The following is a 9,502-nucleotide window of genomic DNA, read 5'->3' as shown; positions in this document are numbered from 1 at the left end:
CATGGGTTCCTTCAAACACTGTAATGTTGTGTTTCCACGTCAGCTTTAACGATGATGACCACTGACCGTCTGCCGATTAATCAGCTTTTGTTCCCCTTCCTGTTACTCTGATCACATCTCTATTTTTTTCCAGCTGATACTATCAGTGGCCCCACAAGAATCAGCCAAATTTATCTGTATAATTTGTCTCCTAACAGCAAAACGTAATTCAAACTATTGCTTACTCTTCTACTAGACTTCTGCTGCTTTTCAATTATAAATTGCATGAAAAGCGGAGTAAAAAGCTGTGTTGCTTTTAGCCGCAAATCTGAATCTACAGCAAACACCAACTTCACTGGTATCTCTTAGACTCTAACTGCTGCTCCAGTTACTCTGAGCTGCTGAAGGGGCCGGTCCTCCGCCTGCATCCAAGCCCTCCTGCAACCCATGATGACCAGTCTAGCAGAAAGGCAGGAGGAAGAGCTGAGAGGGAAACAGCATAAAATCCTAACACTAAGTTTACAGACTGTTACTATCTGACGGTATTTTTTCTCAGCAGAACTTACACCACTATTTGAGTTTGATTTTTGTTTCGAAAAAGGGTGTTTCATATTTTAAAGGGGAAAAAAAATCCTCATCAGAGTTCCTTGCAGCAGAGAATTAAGTGAAGGATCTGACCTTATAGAGCAGCACTGTTTTGATTTGGCTTGCATTCTGTTGTTACTGTGGTGTATGGACAAACACCACTGGAAAAAAATGCCTTTGCTTTTTTTCAGTCAAAATATTTTGAACTGAAGGAATGTGAAAATATTCAGCAGGACCTTATCACCTTTACCATAGGACCTCAGTAGCTGAGACAAGATTACATTTTATAAACATCAGGTGGAAATCCTGATTATGGCTACTATTTGTAGCGTGCTATCAGCAGAAGCAAACATTTGGAGATACAAGGCCTTTTCTTGACTTAACGCTCTTGAGGGATGCTATGGAATAATGTAGGTGTTTACTTTAGGACGCTGAATAAAGGTCAAATGAATCCTTAGGAAAAAATCTTTAGTACCATATACTGCTTATATGTTCCCTGTGAAGTGATTTAAGAATTTAGGGGTTTTACCTAACATAATTCTAGGTGATAATATTTCTCTATAATATATTATACATTCTACATATGATAGAGGGAGATATATCATATATCATACAGATATTATACAGAGATATAATATATTATATCTATCTAGGCACTAATATAACTCTAGGCAATGACTTTCCTGAGGAAGGCTGGGTTAAATATTGTTCCTGCAATAATGACAATTAAGGATATGATTATTGCAGATTAGCATTCGGTGTAGTGATTCATACAAAAAATATCCTTTATAAGTCTGTCTTCATCTTAATGTATTAATATTATTTGCACTATTCTGAGATAATGCTTTGCAAGTCTAGGCTGGCTATAAAGCAATTTTGCTTGTACGTTTTCATTCCCACCCCTATTTCCATTAGAAAATACTCTGGCAGGAAGAAACTGATTTGCTTTATGCAAAAGCTGGGGTTTTCCAGAAAATAAGAAGCAACAACACTTTATCAGAAACACCTGACATAACATAAAGTTAAATATTTCTTTGAAACTATTAGTAAGGAAAATGAATTATAAGCTATGGAGGAGTTTCTTTTCTTTCCCAGTAGTCCAGCATTTGATATATTCTCCCAGAATACTGAAACTACATATTCTGGCAGTTTGTTAAATCATCAAACTATGCAATGTTTTGAGACTTAGACACTGGTTTAGCTATAAAAAAATCTTCAAATAATCACTGAGGTAGCAGGAAAGAAAGACAATTAGTCTATATCCTTGTGATTAGGACACAAGATACTGCTGTCTAGTTTCTGCTGCTCTGAAGATTTGGCTACTTGTACGAAGCAGAACAGCATCCAAAACTGAGAAAAAGAGTGGCCAACCTCAGCTTCCACAGCCCTTTGATTAAGGCTCTGATTAACAAAGGACCTATGGATTTAAGTCATGTCACATCCAGAAGGAAATCAAACAACTTGTCCACATCCAGAAGGAAGGCTAACACACTGGGCTTTTTGATTAAAAAATGTCTCCTCCCTCTGCAAACGTGTGAACCTGATCCCACCTTTTGTAGTATTTTTTTCTCTGTCATCATACTTCAACAAGTTTGACTGCATTTAATAAACAGTTTGGGAATATCTGAAACCATGTATTTTAATGAATTTACTATTCACCCCTGCCCTCCCCCCCGCCCCCAACACCCTAGCCAAAAGAAACTAACTTGCTAAGACTTGATATGTATGGGCATGTCCTAACCAAAAAACCTATTCAACTACAAGATGTTTTTCATATTAATTTAATTATCACAGACCTATTAAAATCCTGTAAAAATTATTTATCTCAAACCCTGTGGCAAGGATAGGTGATACAGCAGAGTAACCAGGACAATTAACAAGACCATGTGCTCCGCACAAAATATGGAAGATGAGCAGCTCCTTTATCTACTACTGTTTGAGAACATAACCTACTTGTTTCTTTTAAAAAAAAGCACGCTGCCTTCTGGTAACAAAATTATTGTTTAAGCAGAATTTGTATCAAAGTTAACCACTACAGTTTTTGAAAGTATGACACTAAAGATGATAGGCGAGCTCTACAATGGTCTTAATTTAACCAGGGCAGGCCCAGGTTTGTGACATTCAGTGAAAGGCACCAGGATCTTTTTTAACGCCACAAGATCCTCTTCAAAAAACATAGCACCAGAGTCCATGTTGTTTGCTGAGCCTTCTCCTTTTCCCCCAGAGTGACTCTCAGCACTCCTGCTGGCCTTTGGCACTAGTTGTTTTCCAATTACACTTTTTTCTGTCCTCAGTGAAAATTCTAATTAATTTAAAGCAAACAAAATAGAAGATTAGTCTATAGATAACACATTCTTGGGGAAAAAAAATGGACTTCTCAGAATTACATATTTTACCTTTTTAAAGCTGTCACAAACACTGACTGTTCATGAGCTGTTAAGCCAAAAAATATTCTGACTTAATCATGCTTCAGATCTCAGCTTTGTCCTGATATGAAAGAGAAAAATCTGTCAAAACCTCATAAGTCCTCATAGTCAGGGGACATTATTTTCTGACCAGCTCTAGGAAGCTGCTCCTTCCATTGAGAAGTTTTCCCCAGACTCTCAGCCACCTGCCTCTCCTACTCCTATCCTTCCCTTGATTCCCTCTCAGTCTTCAAAACTGAATCAACTCCTGAATCAACTGTGCTTCAGATCAACATTCCCAGGTAGTTGATCCAACAAGGTCTTGTCAGTACAATGAAAACTTTGTGCATCAGAAATCAGCTAGGATTTCACTAGCCCTTCTCATTTCAGTCCTTGACAATAAACTATTCTGCCTCTACCTGAGAAAAAGTTACTGCAAGATGCTACCTTGGTCTGAAGATTATTGCACAGCTGGGCTTAGAGAAAGCAAGACAAGGAGCTGCAGAAATTCCCAATACTCATACTTAGGAAAGCCCAAACATTTTCTTCCAGAAAAGAACCAAAATAATACCTAGCATGTTACATTTAATAAGCATCCATAGAACCATGTCTACTGTATATCTTACTGTATTCCAGCTTTTATATTTTTCTAACTTTATTTATGTACAACTGCTTGTAAGTGTTCTCTGGCTCTAAATGATTGGTGACCTACCAGGGATTATACATACAAATAGAAATACTGTTGTGAATACAATGGACTGGAATTCAAATCAAATCTCTTCCCTCTCCCTACAGCTTTTCAGTCTGTGTGTGGCTTCTTCTCTGAAGAGTTTCGTATAAAAAGCAGTGGAAATAAACAGGTCTAACAGGATTTGAAGTTTATCTTGACAGATCTGTTCTTGACTGAGTTTTAAACCGAACTACTTGCGTGCAAACTTGGCGAGTCATATTTGCATAAAGCAGAGTGTGCTTCTGAAATCTTGGAGGAAATAAAAGCTGCCCTCTACATACTAAGAATTTAAATTGTAATTTAGTGATTACTTACTTGGCTCTAGGCTTTTATCCACATTATATATTCATGCTTAAGGAGATTGAATGTGGTAGCTAATAGTTCAGTCAACCAACATGAGAAGTCTAACCGTATCAGGCTAACAGATCACTTTCCAGATTTTCATCCTATGAAAATGTATAAGGAACTGTTATCACAGTAGTGTGACTTAGATTCTTCTTTAATAGGTCCAGCCTCAGTATTATTTTGAAGGAATGTGCTATTCCACTGCCCAGCCAGCATGCTCAAATTAAAGCAGGGCTTTTTATGAGGAAGTCAGCCTCTAAGCTAATAATTGAAGCACTTAAATCCTTTGCTAGAGGTCTCTTGGAGGTCTATATCCTTTTTTCTTCCAGGAAATTCACAATTCACAGGAAGTTCACAATTCCTAGAATTAGATTCTAAATTTTCTGGAAAATATTACTTATGAGTGACTAAGAACAGAGAAAGCAGCTTCTGAGCTGAGGATTGAGAAATCCTCAAAAGTAGCTAGGCAGCATACAGCTAAGCATAAATGTTGCTGACAGGCCAGGACCATAAATCTTGAGACGTGAATGCCAAACAGATATATTTATGCTGTATCTCCTTACTAGTTTACTGGCATTGTATTCTCATAGCCTGGTTTTGGTTATTAATACAATTTTCAGCAGGTTATTTTTTGTGTGTGTTCCACAATAAAGCTACATGTGGCATAATCTGTACAAATTACTGCTATTTTGCTACTTCTTTTACTGTTATGTCAGACCAGCATGGAAAAAAAATAATCAAAATGCACATTAGCTCTTTATACATTTTACAAAAAGAAAAAAAACTTTCATGAAATCATAAGGGAGCAAATGCATTACAAAGCTACTTCTCATGGTAGCATATTTGCCATTACTATTCACTTCTTATAGGGATTTAACTGCTATCTCTCATTGGAACGACTCTGGAGATAGAGGACTGCTTTAGAAGGATTGGTCTACAAAAAAGGCAGAAAATGGGGAGAGCCAAGCAGTCCATTTCTACTGAAGAGCAAATCTCTTTGTCGCATTTGGGCAAAGTCACTCCTAAACTATCTATTATATGGAAACTTGATTAATATTTATACTTTACAAAATACTTTGTTACTCTCCTTTTCAAATAAATTTAGTATTATCATATTAGAGGACAGGCAGTTTGTTATTGATGATGAAATCTCAGAAGCTAGGGAGACTTACTTCAAATCTTATCTGAAGTTTTGAACATTAAAAATCATTTAACTTGAAAGAAATCCAGCTTTCAGTTATTCTGTTTTCCTAATAGGAACAGGGATAGAGAAGATGAGGATAACAAATATCCTTGAACTGGCTGGATAAAATAAATCAATAGAATTTGGTTAATTAGAAAATCCAGGCTTTTAAATTTGTACTGATCTTACTAGCTCTGGGAATTGGAAAGCACCTGCGATGCGACACGCACTGCAAGTCTGCTCTAGGCAGAAGATGGGGAAGGACTCGGCTCAGAAGTACTTTCTGCCCCCCTTTACACAGTCAGAACCAAGAAGTGGTTCCAGGTTTCCATGCACGTGTCTCCATGCATCCTTCTGCTTCCCTGGTTGCTGAAACGCAGAAGTGACCTTCCTCAGTTACTTTGCAACTTTCATTTACGGATGCTGCCAAAATGATTAGAGATGAATCAAAATATTAATAGAACATTTATACTTCTAAATTTCCTTTTGTATGTACATATATAGCTTTAGGCATGCAGAGCTGTGAATGTGCTATTTGTAATAAGGCCATTAACGAAGCCAATTCTTTCATGCTTAGTGACTTCACACAATACTACTGGGCTTTCGTGGTTTTCCACCCACCAGTACTATCGCTGAATTCCCCAATGAGTACTTGCCCAGCTGTGACAAATTGAAACTCCATCAGGTTAATTAATAATAATGTATGAACGGGGAATGGGAACCACTGGATTTTGGTTTCATTACTGTAGAACTTTGCTTCACTTTTAATTTACTTAAAATAAGCATTACAATATAAAACCTTATAGTATTTACATGCTGATTTTTACTTACTATTATTTGAAAAATTCCTTAACAACTGTGCTGGCATAAAACCCAGGAAAAAGCTGCCGTCTGTAGGGACGTGGTCTACTTTGTGCTACTTCAGTTTCTGCCTCTACCACACACCAAGCAAGCCATCCTATACATTGTATATTATTAATATGGTTCTCCACAACATTCAAAACCACTAGTCTACTTCCACAACTCCTTTCAGCGTAGGATAGACTTTGTTGTTTTCCTGTAGTCCTCTTGTCAAGCTCAGAAGCGGCTTTGGTACTTGCTCAAGATCCTCTCTTTTCCCTATGTTCCAAGAAGCTGATCCAATAACATACAAGTCTTTATATTCCACCGAAGCCCAAAGCTGCTGATTAACTTAGGAGGCACCTGAGCTTCCTAAGAGCCATAGCATAGCCTTTAAAATTTTCCAGGCATTGAAGGCACATCTGTTTTGATGCTTAGGACCTAGCTAATACCAAATCATGCCTAAACCCGATCAGAATCCAGAACATCAACATTCCTCTCCTTCAGTCCCCTGCGGAGAGCTCTATCTACCAGGCATTCTCGGGAAACACCTACCAAGTATGAACAGGATCTAGCGTCTCAGGAAATGTAATGGCAACCACAACAGTTTTAAGAATTAAAGCTAATTGCACCACTTCCCTCTTTATTCCCTACCACGATTGCTATAACGTTGAGGGCTGGCATCCTGGAGGGATGTGCTAGGCTCCAATTCTTATTTTCAATAGTTTTTTGTCAATCCACGTGCAGATGATTGATTGTAAAGTACTGGCTCTGTCCTTGAGACAGCATCTATAACCTTACTCTCTTCTTCTCAGGCAAGTAGTGTAACTACTTGGCTCCAGAATCAAGTCCAGTTTTTTCTATTCTCTCTGGTCCAAAGAAACAGATTTTATCCTCATCAGTGGGACCCATCACAAACAAAGGGGAGACAGTCCTGACCAAACCAAAAACCTAGTGGTTAAACTATTTCCTTGAAAGGTGGCAGCCACAACCCTGACCTTACATAGGTACAAATAAAACTGAAACTGAATTCCTGCTTACAGAGAAAGTCCTGTAACCTAACTGATTATTGCATTAGAGGGACAGTATCATGAAAGAGACAGGGAGAGAAAAAGGGAGCAGGAGAGCGAGATCGCTTCTAGAAAAACACTACCCTTATAGCTTAGTTTCTTTACTGATATTTTCTCAACCTGACAGGCTGAAATATTGTAAAAATGGGCAATTTTTCAGGTATAAAGTTTAGAAATTTAGAGCAGAACTGTGTTTTATTTACAGCTCTGTTAGGCTTTAGAGATTTATTTTTCCATGTAAGGCAATACCTTTCAGAAATACATTTACTTTCATCACCAGAAACAGCTGCATACTGGGCAAAGTGGAAAGTAATAATTAGGAGTTTAGCTTTTAAATAGTTTGCTGAGAGTGTTCCTTACAACTTTTTCTTGACTAAAGGTTTGATGAATGTAGCTGCTTTGAGTTAGAGGTATCGTTTCCAAGTGTCGTGGTTTAACTCCAATAGGCAGCTAAGCACCACACAGCCAAAACCAGTACACCAAGGTAGGTTATACTGTCTGGGTCCATGTATTTTATTTTGTTTTTTAATATGTAATTTGCTATAAACAAATACACAAGATTTCCTAGTCTTCAGATTGTAGACACACATACTAAGAGGTGGTCTCAGTCCTACAGAGATTTGTAACAGCTCTTTTATGAACGAGGAATTGAGCTTATGAATACATAAAAAAAAAGTCTGTCAGAAAACCAATAATTAAACTTGAGTTTTATAAGTACCTAATATCTTACTCACCAAATTATTTTGCTTCTTCCTCATCATCCCAGCTCCTGAAGTTATTTTTTTTTTAATACTTCTACCTTATTATTTTGCTCATTCTGATCCATAAGGTAAACCCCTGTCGAGTGAGTTACCGCTACCAAAGAGTGCTTCTTTGATGTGTATGAGTGTTTTAAATACTGCTGGATTTGGATGCAGCTTTAAAATGTTTTGGAAGTATTCTTGCCTTGAATGTATAGATAATACATACAAAGAACGCTTTCAGAAAGAACCCTTAGAAAACAGAGACAAAGAAGCCCGTGTCTTAACTGTGATTTGAGTAATAAATAAAGCTGAGCAATTAAATGATGTGGGAATATGTACCGCTTGAATGTCAAAGGGAATTTCATATGTTCAAGCTTTACTAGCACTAGTGTTGGTCAGCTTTACACTGAGGTATTTGTGCATACATATAATAGAGTGTTTTTTATACATATTTCTATATATATATGATTAATTGTGGAATTAGCATCCTGCCCAATGATTTTCAAATTCAGTATAGAGTATCTCGTTAAGTTACATAAAAGGGCTTGATGATGTGACGTTCCTAGTGTCACTTTCTTTGTTCTGAAGTTTAAGACCATGTCGCTTAAGGTGTGAAAGCAATGGGTTCTCTGTCTTCTACTTACTGCTCCCAATGTTTTTTCTTTCTTTAACTGTTACGAATGAGGATGGCTAGTTGTCTGGCCTGTTCAGGCATTCCTACCAATAAAAATGAAATCCAGAAAAAGTCTGGACCAAAAAAAGACCAATAAAGAAAGTCAACAATGAAACAACAAAGGAAAAATTAGGTAAATTAATTAATAGGACATCCTCTGAATAATAAGTAAGTTAATGTGTGATTCAAAATAAAATAATAGAGAAATACCAAGCAAAACCTACTTGCCTCTTAGTTATAAAGGTCAAGAAAATGCATATATATTTTCCAGATTTCCAGTAACAGTAGTGAGGACTTCCAAAGGAAATACAGAAATATGTAATAATATATATGAAAAGAGGCAAAACCTAAACTCTTCAAAGTGCATGCACAAACTAAGTACAAAATAAGATAATTAATTTTGGTTTTGAGATGAAATGTCAAGAATTACTAGTGGGTAAAGTCAAAGACTACTTAAAGAAGAAAATTCCTTGACTGGTTTGCATTAGAAAAACTGCTTACGTGTTTCCTAACTCATTGCATTCTCTAGTAATAGGAACAAACTGAAGATACTGATTTTAGAAATCTTGAGGAAACAACTGACATAGATTGGGTCAATTAAACCTTATTGCAACTTAGTTGTGAGTCTGTTAAGGAAACTTTACAATTTATAACGTTTTGAGTGAGGTTTATTATTCTCCGTAAAAGCTGGCAGATGGTTTCACAGATCTTCTAGTGGCAAAGCTGATTTAAGAGTTCCCCTGTGTGCCCAGGGGTGTTTGTTCCAGTGGGTGAAGAAGGGCAGGAAGTTACTGCCTCAGAAATTGTGCCAGTTCATTGCTTATGGGCTGTGTTGTAAACCCAGCTTAGTTCTCTAATAATTTTTTTTTTTTTAAAGTACAATCCTTCTGAAGTCAGAGGGAGACTCTGAGATAAAGCCTGCCTCTGGAGAGCTTGTTTCATGGAGTCA

This window comes from Aptenodytes patagonicus, chromosome 4, assembly GCF_965638725.1.
Source record: "Aptenodytes patagonicus chromosome 4, bAptPat1.pri.cur, whole genome shotgun sequence".
In the NCBI taxonomy this organism is placed as follows: Eukaryota; Metazoa; Chordata; class Aves; order Sphenisciformes; family Spheniscidae; genus Aptenodytes; species Aptenodytes patagonicus.
This window is presented reverse-complemented; position numbering follows the sequence as displayed.